The sequence below is a fragment of the Bidens hawaiensis genome, unplaced genomic scaffold, assembly GCF_021521415.1.
Source record: "Bidens hawaiensis isolate Kalapana, Puna unplaced genomic scaffold, B.hawaiensis_p1.1 tig00041091_1, whole genome shotgun sequence".
NCBI lineage: Eukaryota > Viridiplantae > Streptophyta > Magnoliopsida > Asterales > Asteraceae > Bidens > Bidens hawaiensis.
Window position 1 is genome coordinate 137644 of NW_027497258.1, and position 14791 is coordinate 152434.

A 14791-nucleotide genomic window follows, 5' to 3' on the forward strand; every position below is an offset into this window, starting at 1 on the left:
CCACTCACCGTCCACCACCACCACCCACCACTACCACTATCACCATTTAGCACCACCATCACCCACTATCACAGTTCGTACACCACCACAAGTTTATTTTAGCAATCTACAGACATTAAAAAACAAATAGTTTTCTTTTTGAAGACAGTAGAGGTTTTGTCCACATCTTCTTCTACGGATGTCTATAGATGTGGTCCACAGACTGCAGACATTTTACCTCTAAATAAACTAAACTTATGTATTCTCACCAACATTCATGTTGACAAACTCTATTTTTATACATTCTACAAGTTCAAGTATCTGGTGTTATCAAGATCGAAGATAGTTTGACCTTACGATATATAGTCAAAAGTACAAATATATGTTGTATTTGATTTGGTTATTGTAATTGTGTACTTGTTTTAATGTTTATGAATTAAATAATTATTGTTGCTTTATTTGTGTCTTTTGAGTTGCTGTCTGATCAATACGATACGCCTTGGCATGTGTCGCCACTTTGGTCGAGGTGTGACAGATTGGTATCAGGGCCGAAGGCTATAATATAGGTCCATTAGACGTAATGACCTAGTAGCATGCTTATGGGTCCCTATACGTGATATGCATTTACGTGTGTGCAACCTAAATTATATTATTGATTATCGTAGCTTAAATTTCATTCGATGATTTAATATTATTCTTGTACACAAAAGCACACACTATTCCAATGCTATGCCATATCTTAAAATATTTTTCCACTTTAAAATTATTTCTCAAATCCTAGTTGTTATTTATTAGGGAAATTCCTTAAGAATTCCCACGGTGTTTGTTCTATTCTTCTTAAAATATTAATGTATGATGGTTTTCGTACTAACTGTAAGAGGAAGACCACTATGAGTCGGGTCTTGCAAAATGATTAAAATGATTCTAAGAATAAAAGAAAATATGTTATTCCTTTCCTGGGTGATTCCCTGGCATTGTGTTTGAACCTATAGGACAAAGAGAAACGTACGACATATGATTCGAAACTTTAAGTGGTCAACATGATCATGTGACGATCACATACCTTAAATATAACCACCGAATTCACGGTGAATCGTTGCTAAACTCAGTTTTTGCTTATGATGATTTTGCTTATTCATGGATACCCCAAACATTCACCTAAACTCCCTAATCTCGATTTTAAATTTTTTGGTTGAAAATTAAGGCATGGTGATACATAAATATTTCAATAATGAAATTTTTATATTAATTTTTTTATTTTTATCGTGAATAGTTTTTGTCTAATTTCGTTGGCACAAACTCATGGTGATTCATGCACGTCTCAACCCTCAATTTAAAGTTTTATTACTTTATTTAATTATCAGCTTCCTCAATACTCCAAGTTAAAGTATTATTGAATTTTCGCCCTCATGAATTTTCGCAAAGAATTTCTAATAGTTACAGCATTTATCCGGAACATCATAAACTTTCACATTTCGTCCTTGTAGCATGTCTTCCTCCAATCGAGCCCATCGCCCTGTCAAAAACTCGGGCCGTAGTATGCCATCTCGTATTGCTAAGGGGAGTGTGGAAGCCCTTCTAACCCTCATCACCTAACTGCTAACCATCAATGTTACCACCAGCACAACCGCAACTACCACACTCGCAACCTACACCTTCAAGAGCATCAGGAACACTAGCCCACCAAAGTATGTCGGAGAAGAGTATGCCACGACACCCTTAAGTGGTTTGAGCACATAGAAAGGGTCTTTCTCTTTTGAGAATGCCCAAACGTTAAGAAGGTTACCTTCATTTCAAGTTTTTTCGATGTAAGGGCTTTCACATGGTGGAATGGTGTTAGGATCACCCAAGGTGTCGAAGTTGCCATGGCTCTTCCATGGGACGACTTAAAGGAACCTCATGCTCAAGCAATTTTGCTCCAAACATGAGATCCAAAGGTTGGAAAATGAAATATGGGAACTTAAACAAGACAGAGGAGATAACTCAACTTACAACAACCGTTTCCATGAACTAAGCCTTTTGGTTCCACAACTGATCACCCCACTCGAGAGAGCCATCGACAAGTACAATTCTAGTTGACCCGTGAAAATTCAAGATTTCGTCTTGAGTAGCGACCCTCAAACCCTCCACAATTCTTTCACTTTTTCCGGTACCCTCACTGATAACCACGTCAAGGTTGGGACTTTAACGCAAAAAGACACCAAGAAGACCAAAACTATAACCAAACCCGCCCAAGAGGTTAAGACTGAATCATCTTTCAAGCTTAACCACATCTGTGAGAAAAAACAGAAAATCGATTCACTAAAACTATGCTTTAATCGACCCACACCCACCTCAAGCTCATGCTACTCAAACACAACCCACCAAGAATCCCTACACAGGACCCCATCCTTTTTGTAACATGTGCAAGTTTCACCACGCCGTTACATTGAAGTGCCATCAATGCACCCATTGCGGCCGTTTTGGTCACCTTATTTCCACATGTTGTGAACTCAACCAATCCATGGTTTAACCATTCACCTCACTTCTTATCCAACCTCAAGCTTTACCATATGCTTAACCGTTTACTCAAGCACCACCAACTATTTGAGCTTGTTACTACGGTGGATATCCTAGACATTTTCGCAATGCATGACCAAGACTCGCATATGTGAACCAAATTCCTTCTTAACCAAACCAAGCCACTCAATATCAAGCTTACCAAGTCCAAGTCTATCCGACCCAAGTCACCCAAGCCCAATTCAACCCAGCCCAAGTGAACCAGCTTAAACCAATCCAAGCTCAACCAATTCAAGAAATTCAATCCCAACATATTCAAACTATCCAAGCCAGCCAAAAACCCCAATCAACCAACCTCAAGTTAACCAAGATACTTAAGGTACTCAAGGAGAAGCGGGTTACATCAATGGTTCCCAAGTATAAGTCTCACCCTTCAAGAGACATGCCACTCAAGAGACGTTTGTTTATTTATTTCTTTTTATTTAAATCTATTGTAGTGACTTCATTAAATTAGAAATTTTGTTTATGAATGGAAATTTTGGTTATTTTTGAGTGAATTCAATTTTCCATTTATTGCCATTGTATCGTTTATTGCACTATTCATTGTTACACAATTTATCATCGCAATTCAAATGGTCTATATTCGGTTACTTACCAGGACTATGCACATGGTGGTGTGCATGGTCATCTAATAGTACGGTATTTGTAACATGAACTACCCATGACCGAACTCCTACAAACATTTTGTTTTAGAAATTGGGACTATGAACATGTGTTGTACATAGTTAATTAAAAGGTGTCACGGTACAAGTTTTATTTCGATATTTTAATACATGGCTACCCAAATTCCCCAAAACTTACCTCATTCTCATGGTACTCCTTTCTCATCTTATCCAATTATATAGTTTTGATTTCAAGCCTCATCTATTGTAATATTGTTTGTTGTGTGAACCTATTTATGTAGATATTTATTCGTGAATTTTATTGTCATCTCAATTATATCTAGACATCGAATGTGTAATTTACTCATTTAATTTCAAGATTTCACCCCTCTGTTTAGTTCTTTTAGTTGATATTGTTTTTGATGGTTAACTCTAATAAATTCATTATAAAGTTCCTATTATTTACTTATTATTTATGGTCATCAGATTTCACTCATTTAATTAGTTCATTTTATTGCCCATTGTCAATAATCTCATTAAATTATCAATATAAAAAGTTTTCTTCTACCTTGTTTTCGAACCCTCACAACGAGATGAACCATTTGCATCATGCGACAAACTAAACTATTATGAGTGCACGCGAAATTATCAAAATTTTAGCATGGAACTCATAGGGAGTACGCTTGTGTGCCATAACTCGTAACCTAGGGTGATTTTGGGTAACGATATAAATGTTGATGCAATAAGGGCATGATGAATACGCTGTTGGTACATTTTATATATAAGTGTCCATATCATATTTTCTGTTTGTAGCGTTGTTCGGGTCACTCGAAGGTCTTTTATATTTTTTTACTCAAAAAAATTATTATCAAAATGTTACTCTTGATTTTAATTCTAAATTATATGCTGTAGTTTTTCCTTAATTTCGGGACGAAATTCCCAAAAGAATTGAATATTGTAACATTCGTTAGTTTTTCAAACCCGATAACTTGACTCGTTTAAATTTTTGGATCTTCTTTTAATTTCTTAAATTGATAGTTAACCATATTTTACATTTTAGTATAAGTCTATGGGTTAAAACTGTCAATTCTAAACTATATACAAAAACTTGTTCTTTGCGTAATCACATGATAATATCAAATAAAGTTCTCATTCATCATCTATACTACTGCTATTGCTCCTGCTTCTACTCATGTTGCTGCTTCTACTACTGATGCTACTACTATTGCTGCTACTGCTACTACTCCTCTTACTCCTACTCCTCCTATTACTGCTCCTCCTAATACTGCTACTAATAATGCTACTGCTGCTCCTGCTCCTACTGCTCCTACTCTTACTATGACTGCTCTTACTACTACTGCTCCTACTTCTGTTATGTTGTTGCCGTTACTACTGATACTTCTAATGCTACCACTATTGATTCTGCTTCTACTCCTTCTGCTTCTGCTTCTGCTTCTACTACTACTGCTACCGCTACAACTACAGCTAAGTTGCTGCCGCTACAGCTACTACTATAGCTGAGCTGCTGTCGTTGCGCTGTTGCTGCTACCACTACTGCCACTGCCACAAACACTACCACGACCACCTCTACTACTACTACCACCACCACTAAGACCACCACCATTACTACCACCACCACTAAGACCACGCCCACTACTACTACCACCACCCCACCACCACCACTACTACTACGATGACCACTACGACGACGACCACTATGACTACCACCCTAGTACTATTACCACCACCACCACTACTGCTACCACTACTATATTTTTTAACAATGTTTTCATATATGCAAATACTTGAATCTTTGTTCATTTCATTGTTTACGTGTGTAATCGTTAATTTGACATGTTGAACCAGGTATGTCTAGATTAATATTTTAACATATAAAATAAAAAATTATGGTCATCTTAAATTAATTTTTATCCTAAGTATTTTACTTGGCATCTTTTGTTAATAGAAAAACATCTTTCAAGTATATTCAAAACACAACTTTCTCTCCAAGACTTACATATTTAACTCCTTCTAATCACAACTATAAATACCCTTCATTTTCATCTTATATCCTTTTCCGTTCATCTCTTCTTCTCTCCCTAAAACATTCCTCCAAGTATGGTTTTAATTTATTTTATTCATACTTTCTTTTTTATTGATCATGTTTTATGTGTTTGTTATTCGTTCTCTTTTATTTTTATTTTTGTTTATAATGCTCCTAAAACCATCATATAATCATATCAAGGATCCCACATAATCCGTACACCATGGTGTGTGTTGTGGAGGAGATAAAGAACTACAGGTAGAAAGATGATCTTGAGTAGTCTCACCTTAATAACTTCTAACATTATTGAAGTTTTTGTTTTGTTTAATTTATCTGAATTCATGAACCATAAGGATTTTGATGATATAGACCAAACATATTGCATTTATCATACCACAAGTGGTTCATATTTTTTCTTTACGAAAATCCATTACAAAGCATCAAAAACATTGTTATTTATAATGTTCCAGATTTGACAGCCGAATTTTTTGACAAAGGTTGAGGAATAACTTAGTCATAACTAACTGGATCGATGCAAGGAAAAATCTTATCATTAACTTCTTGAGTTACGGTTCTAACGACTATTTAATTGTTTTTTTTTATTTTGTATTTCTTCACTTTTATTGTAAAATTAGTGTACATATTTGTACCCTATGTGAAGATCGACTATTTTAGCCTATCTCGGGTCCGAATCTAACCAGACTTACTAAATGAAAGTTATTCACTTGTTTTTAACACACTGATTTAGTTAACTGAGTTTTTTTTATAGTTTTTGGGAATTGTTTCAGATTTTTTTAATAATCTATTATGGGACATCAACATGTCCAATTGTATTTGCATATATTTTTTTTGCTTACTCAAGTACAAGTTATCATACAATTATAATCCTTAGTTAATTATTCGTCAAACACATACTAAAACTAGCCTTATTGCTTTTATTTAGGGCTTACATGTTAGGGCATTCACACGCTTAACTAAGATCTTAATCTTTCAACCCACCAAATTTAAGGTGAGTTTACATACCCCGTTTTCATCTTTCTTATATTTTAGGGGTAGCATGTGTACTATATGTACAATACAAGTTTATTACCACATCTATTCAAAAAACAATTCAATTTATGTTTATGTTTTATTATTGCATGCTCTATGACTATGCTCTATGTGCTTAAATGTTTATTTTATAGTTTGGTGGTTTGGTCCCATCCTCATCTATTTTCATCTATTATGATCATACATTTACCCAAGTACATTGATTTTGTGTCGATAGGAACGGGTGCACATGTCATACCCCCAATTTTAATCTAACAAAGTTTTACCGCGAGGCGTGTGACGTACCAGGATCTAGCCATGTTTCATAATTAAAAACCATTTAATAGAGTAAAAATATCATTTAATAAAACTCATTAATGTGAGTAAATTTCATTTCGGTGTAAGCTACATTTGCGGAAGCGTAAAACAGTTACAAGTTGTAAATAACTAGTTCACAGTTAAATTCCCAGACACTACAATTCTTGTAACCAAAATAAGCTTGGTTGTATAATAAAATTCATGCAACTACAATGCAGTCCTAACTCCTTATGTGCACTTTAGTGATCTGAGAAAGACATGCTAAAAAGTGTCAACATAATAGTTGGTGAGTTCATAGGTTTGTATCTAAAACAAGTTCGTTAAATATGTAGATAATGTAAGCATTGTCTTATCACTAGTTATTTACAAAAGTATTCATGATACAATAGTGTAACTTCCATTGCGACCGAAAATTGACATGTTGGTTTGTGCCTCCGACCAAGTCTTATCCTGACTTGGCAATGTTTAGGACAATGCGAAACTCGTCCGACATCCCGTCGAGTTTTAGCGTGGGTCGAGTTTGTTGAAACCAGTAGTACTACTTAATATTTCCCGCAGAGTTAACAGTCCAATGTCCTTGAGGAATTTCATTTTATAAGTTCATTATGTATAATTGCGATAAATAACTATCTACAAGATTAAAAAATTTTGTGCATGCTTTCTCCCACAAAAGGAGTAAGTAAAAGAGGGATGTTGTGAAACTCACCTCGAAAGCATTCTAAAAGGAAACCAACTATTAAAGCGAAAATATCTCACACGTACCCCTAAAGTATTACAAGTACTTGAGTAATATGTAGTGGTTCCTAAAACCCCTATTATCCAAACAATCCCATTGTTTAATAATGTTTGACCAAGGTTTGAATTTTATTGACTATGACCTAAGTTTGACCGAGTTGACTCGATGACACGTTGGCGACTTATTACCAAATATATTACTTTATAAAGTGTAAGTGTCATTTTAATTCATAAGTTAAAATGATTATGCACGACATATATGCTAAGTCATTTTATGGCACTAGTCATATAGCAAGTGAGTGCTCACTTTTATCAAGTGTTTTAAATTAGACCAATCATGTAGACAAATTAATTTCTAAGTTTCAAACTATATATTATAAGCATCTAGCAAGCCAAATAGTGCACATTTGATCATAACATTTATTATACATCATACTTAGCCATATTGAATTTGCAAGGCAGATTTTAACTCAAGAAAACCAATTTTTCTACTATATCAAAAAGCCAAGTTAAATTATAAAACTTTTAATTATTATAGTTAAATTAGTTAAATATATTAATTAAAGATAGATTTATTATGGTTATATTAGTTGTATTAATTGTAGAGAGAGATAGAACATTTATTGTTGCATTTAAATATTTTTTATTATTTTTAAATATTTAAAACCTAAAATAATACTAGTAGGTCATATTCATTTCTCGCACTAATATCATTTCTCTCTTGAACTTAAACATATATATATATATATATATATATATATATATATAGGGTTAAGTTTCCGGAACCAATCAAAATTTTTCCTTTTATTTTTTTATATTAATTACAAGGATACAATGGTAAACATTTAAATTGCTATATTTGGAAAATAATTAAATTAAGCAGAAGTTTCACATTTTAGTCATATTAATCTACACAGACCTACATAATATTCATATTAACCTACACTGATAATAATATTATCCTATTTATTATTAATATTAAACTACATATTATACATATTTTAGTCAAACGTGATTTTATAGGTAACAAAACTTTACTTTCAACACATATACATACGCAACTAAAAATTTCCCTACACAGATTGATTGTAGCTTACTTAAATTAATAATCTTTGTAAAAACATGAAATTTGTACCTACACAATCTTACATTCCACCTACACACAATTACTAATACAAAGGTTTATATATTTTTTATACATAATATGTGAACTTTTATTTTTATTTATGTAATTAGCTAAATTTGAGAAATTGTCAGATTAATTAATTAAGTTTGTTTAATTAAATTAAGTAGGTTACTAATAAATATTGACCATTATATCCTTCATCATTATAGCTTTCCATATCAGTTTCCAATTTATACACAATTACCACTATGAATCTGGACCATTGATTTGACCAAATCAATGGTTTAAGATCACTTCTCGCAATAATCTCATTTCTTTCCTGAACCATCCTATATACATAAATACATACATACATACATACATATATATATATACCTATATATATACCTATATATATATACCTATTATAATAAAAGAAAATAATTGTGACACCTGTTAGTTTGTAGTTAAACCTCACAATACTTTTCCCTCCAAAACCAATATTTTAATTGACCCTAATATATATCATATTCATTTTCCTTTTACATTTTATTCCAAAATAAATATTAACATAAAAATAATTGGTGAAATCAAAAAAATTAACAACAAACCATGTTTGTTAAATATTGAAAAGAATATAATTCCAAATGTTATCATTAACATATTGTACTATGTATACTATTGAAGATTATAAAGAAAAACAAAATTCGAATATGCTTTCATTTTACAAAACATTTTTTAATCATTCCATTATAAATCTACGCGTAAAAGTTTATCCATTTTTTAAAATTCAATCCGTTTATCAATTATTATTATTATTATTATTATTATTATTATTATTGTAAATTGTTATATAATTTATAAATTATAAATATACGCTTTAAATCTATCAATTTATTTTTTCGGTTAATTTAGTAAACTATATATTTTTTCGGTTATTTAGTAGATATATACCAATCACTTTTATATATAACAAAGTATATCATATTTAAGTTGTTGATTGTTTTTTAATCAAGGATTGTTTCGGGTTTTGTGGACCTTAAATTTGATTTTTACTGACATAAGCTGGTAAGTAGATTGTTAGATAAAAATTAACTACACTTAGGTCAAAATTTGTTACGGGTCAAAATTGGGAAATATAAGTATTTTTAAAAGTTTAGAATACAAATAGATTCATCATCAAATTTGTTACAGGTTTAAAGTGTTGACTTGAAAATATAAATCGAATGAAAGTAAGAATTTTGAACATGGTTCGGGTTTCAAATTTACATTCAAGGACATTTTGGAAATAATCAAAAGGTTCAGGATTTGACAAATTGACTATTTTCCCCTCGATTATTAAAATTTAAGAAAAGATAGTGAGCACTTCCGACTGGCATCCGAGAACTTAAGACGTTTGTTAATTTATGTTTTAATTTGAAAGATAATGTGTTTGATAAGACAAGTTATGGGTTAATATGTACTGTTTTATGAATGTTTTAATATTCCATGAATGTTTTTTATTAACTATGATGTGTACAACTATGTTAATGAGTAAATCCAATATCAAAAGTGAGACACCGGTAACGGGGCCTTACAAGTTGGTATCAGAGCAAATTTCGAGAGATTTAAGCATCGTACATGCTTAGACTCGGACAAAGAATGGGATTTAAGAAAGAAAAGAAAGAAGATGCCAGTTCAAGATAGCCATGTGTCGCTCAAGCATGCTCAGTAACGGTAAAAGTATATGGTTGAATAATGAATGTTAACGTTAGCTCAACTGCTAAAGAAAGGATATGTGTGTGCTAGGGATAGGAATTCTTGATTGTTTGATTGATTAACTGTTTAAGAACAGAATTAGCACAAATAGACTCATAAGAGGAAGTGTATAGGACATGGAAAGTAACGTGATCAACTAATCACAGCTGGCCACTATTATTACCTGTTAGCCTTACTATCCTTGTACTAAATGGTTACTTAAGTGATGACGTTTGTGTTTCCTTTTAGAATATGAATGGCTGGAGCTAAGAAGGTTGCTGGAAGGGGAGGACGTATGGGACGTCGTGGTAGGCCACACATTGTTCGAGAACCGTCGGTAGAATCAGCTACTAACACAGAGGGAGAAGGAAGTGCAGTTGGTCGAAATTCGAGTAACAACAAAGGGTATCAACTTGACCCTACTGTTCAAGCTACCATTGCTCAAGCGGTAGCAACTGCTGTGAAGAACATGAATCCCGAAAAGTCTGCTGGAAGTCAGGCACGGACTGCTGAGAAGTCTGTGAAAAAGGGTAAGAAAGATGATGAGAAGGAGAAGGAGGAATCAAATGTGGTTAAGTCAGTGAAAGTCAATGATAGGAAAAGAGGCCGAGGAGGGCGCACCTATAAGTCTTTCAAGGGCTGTGACCCACCGAAGCTAACTGGCTTGGAAGACGCAATCGCTACTCTCCAGTGGATAACCACGAAGGACAAGGTTATCCGAATTAGCAAATGCCGTCCCGACCAAGTTGTGGGTTATTCTACTCAATCTTTTGGTGATGAAGCCATGTACTGGTGGGAATCTGTTGAACAGGGGAAGACCCGGAAGGAGATTAAAGCTATGAGGTGGGATGATCTGAAAGAATCTGTGATGAAGAGGTTTTATGCTGATGTAGAGGTCGAAAGGGTTGAAATGAAATTCTTGAGTCTGAAGGCAGGTAAGATGACACACCGCGAATACACCACTGAATTCAACCGCATGTCAAGGTTGGTGCAAAAACACTGAGGCCAGCGGATCAAGTGTTACCTTATGGGACTGTCGTAGAATATTCGCGTCTTGGTCAAGGCCAGTAGACCTGGCACTTTTTATTATGCTCTAGGGCTGGAAGAAATGGTTTACGATGATTTGTCGGAAGATGATGTGGTGGCGGAAGAGAATAAGGAAAAGAAGTGGGTCGCTCCTGTTAAACGACCCGGTACTTACTTGTGGAATCCTAAGAACAAGCCGCCGAGAGTTTGGGAGAAGAGGTCATGTAAGACCTGTGGAAAGATGCATGGGGGTGAATGCAAGTGGAGTAGGATTTTTGATGTTTGTCACAAATGTGAGAAGGCTCATGGTAGGGAATGCAGGCTTGGGTCTAATGTGTGTTATAAGTGCGGGAAGGCAGGGCATTATGCCAATGAGTGCAGTGCATAGCCCGCATGTTACAAATGTGGCATGACAGGCCATATGACAAGGGAGTGCACCGATGGTGAGGCTAGAGGAAATGGAAAGAAAGATGCCGATCAAGCAAGGCCAAGGACAAGATCCTACATGCTGACCCAGGAACAAGCCATATAGATTCCTAATGTCGTTACTGGTACGTTTTTAATAAACGGTATTTCTGCTTCAATATTGTTCGATTCAGGTGCATATTAAAGTTTCGTAGCTACACCATTTAGAAAAAAAGCTAAAATGAAATGTTGCCAAGTGCCTGAAACCTTTATAGTAGAAACCGCTAGTGACACTTCGGTTAAAATAATGAAAATGGTTAAGGAATTTAAGATAGCGTTAGAGGGGCATGAGTTCCCTGTTACTTTGTATGTCATGACCTTAGGAGGTTTCGATGTGGTTTTGGGGATGCATTGGCTATTTGAGTCTGAAGATCAGATAGTTTGTATGAGTAGGATAATAAAGCTAAAGTCCTTGGATGGTAGTGCGGTGACAGTTTATGGTGATAAAGAAAGTTCTGGGCTTGATGTCATTTCGATGAAAAAAGCCGAGGGTTTGCTAAGTCGAGGGTGTGGTGCCTACCTGGCATATGTTGTCAATGCTATGGCCAAGACGAAAGAAGTGAAAGACATTCCTATCGTGCGCGACTACCAAGAAGTATTCCCTGAGGATCTTCTGGGGTTGCCACCGGAGCGGGAGATAGAATTCCAGATAGATTTAATACTAGGATCCCAGCCCGTCGCGAAAGCGCCTTACCGTCTAGCACCGTCCAAGATGAATGAACTGATGTCCCAACTGCAAGAAATCCTCGACAAAGGTTTTATCAGAAAAGTGTTTCCCCGTGGGGCGCACCGGTGTTGTTCGTGAAGAAGAAGGTTGGAAGTATGAGGATGTGCATTGATTATCGTGAGTTGAACAAGCTTACGGTAAAGAATAGATATCTTTTGCCAACGATTGATGATCTGTTTGACCAACTGCAAGGTTCAAGTTGGTTTTCACGAATATATCTCAGATCTGGCTATCATCAGCTAAAGGTGAAAGAGGCAGACATCCCTAAGATAGCGTTTCGGACGTGATATGGACACTACGAGTTTCTCGTGATTTCATTCGGTCTAACGAACGCTCCCGCAACGTTTATGGATATGACGAATAGGTTGTACCGGCCGATGTTGGAAAAGTCAATGATCGTTTTCACTGATGATATATTGATCTACTCAAAGAGCGAGTCGGATCATTCTGGGCATCTGAGAGAAGTATTAGAGACACTAAAGAAAGAAAAATTATACGCTAAGTTTTCAAAGTGCGCATTCTGGTTACAATAAGTACAATTCCTAGGTCACGTGATAAATCCTGAAGGGATTACCGTGGACCCAGCTAAGATTGAGGCAATAACATATTGGAAGACACTGCAGAACCCGACTGATATACAAAGTTTCTTAGGGTTGGCAGGCTATTATAGGAGTTACATCGAAGGCTTCTCTAAGATAGCCGCACCGTTGACTGGAATGACCCGAAAGACGGTAGTATTCAGTTGGGGTAAGTTTCAAAAGGATGCTTTTGAGGAATTAAAGAGAAGACTCACGTAAGCTCCAATCCTAGCTCGACCCGATGGTGACGAGGATTTGGTTGTTTGTAAAGATGCTTTGCATCATGGGTTAGGTTGCATGTTGATGCAACGAGGGAAGGTTATAGCCTACACGTATAGATAGTTGAAAGTCCATGAGAGTACTTATCCGACGCATGATTTAGAGCTAGAAGCGGTAGTGCATGTTCTCATGATATGGAGATATTATTTGTATGGTACTAAGTGTACTATCTATACAGATCATAAAAGTTTAAAGTACTTCTTCGAGCAGAAAGAATTAAACATGAGGCAGAGAAGGTGGTTAGAATTGATAAAGGATTACCACTGCGACATTAAGTACTATCCTGGTAAAGCTAATGTTGTCGATGACACGCTAAGCTGTAAGAATGAGGAAGTCATTGCAACAGTGAAGTCATATCAGTTGATTATGAATTCAGGTCTATTTGAAGAAATCATCAAAGTGCAGTCAGAAGTGTTGATAAATGAAGGGCTAATAAAGAAAGAAAGGATTTTCGGTCAGCACTACGTGAAAATTGACCTTCGGCCACACGAAAAAAGTGTGGCCGTAGGCCTTTAGCCACACACATTTTGTTCAGGTCATATGTGGCCAAAGGTCGCGACACCATGGGTATGATATGGCCACACACAGTTTTTAGTGGCCTTATGTGGTAATAAGTGTGGCTAAATGGTACAGGCATTAGTTGCTGTCCATCAAGAATCCTCTCCAATAAGTGTGGCTAAACGGTAGAAAATGGCCACATGACTATTTCTTATGAGTGATCATTGCACGTATATAGCGACAAGAATTATTATTTCAGCCACATGAATTTTACAATAATGTGACCAATAGGGTTGTGTTAAGCTTGCATTGTGACCTATACTGTGTGGATATAGCAAAGAAATGGCCACTTAAATTTAATAATAGAGTGGCTAATTATAGGATATAGACACTGGATATTATATTAAACGTGGCTAAATATGTTTACTTGCCACTCAAACACTCCTTTGTAGATTATAGTGTGGCTATTGTCTTGCCGTTTGTCACACATAATGCTTTTCGTAATTGAAAGTGTAGCTATTGTCTAACTTTACGTCACAAATAGTGAGGTACTGAGTGGATAATAATATCATATAGACACTTGAGGTTATTGTTAGTGTGGTTAAAAATGTGAACTTGCTAGTCAAAAACTCTTTTGTAGTTTGTGGTGTGGCCATTGTCTTACCGTTTGTCACACATAATGCTATTCGTAATTTAAAGAGTGGCTATTGTCAAACTTTTCGTCACACATAGTGAGGTACTGTGTGGCTAATCGTATCATATAGACACTGGATGTTATTGTCAATGTGGCTAAAAATTTGAAGTTGCCACTCAAACACTCTTTTGTATTTTGTGGTGTGGCCATTGTCTTACCGTTTGTCACACATAATGCTATTCGTAATTTAAATTGTGGCTATTCTCAAACTTTTCATGACACGTAGTGATGTATTGTGTGGCCAAATATATCATATAGACACTGGAGGTTATTGTCAATGTGGCTAAAAATGTGAAGTTGCCACTCAAACACTCTTTTGTAGTTTGTGGTGTGGCCATTGTCCTACCGTTTGTCACGCATAATACTATTCGTAATTTAAAGTGTGGCTATTCTCAAACTTTTCGTCACACATAGTG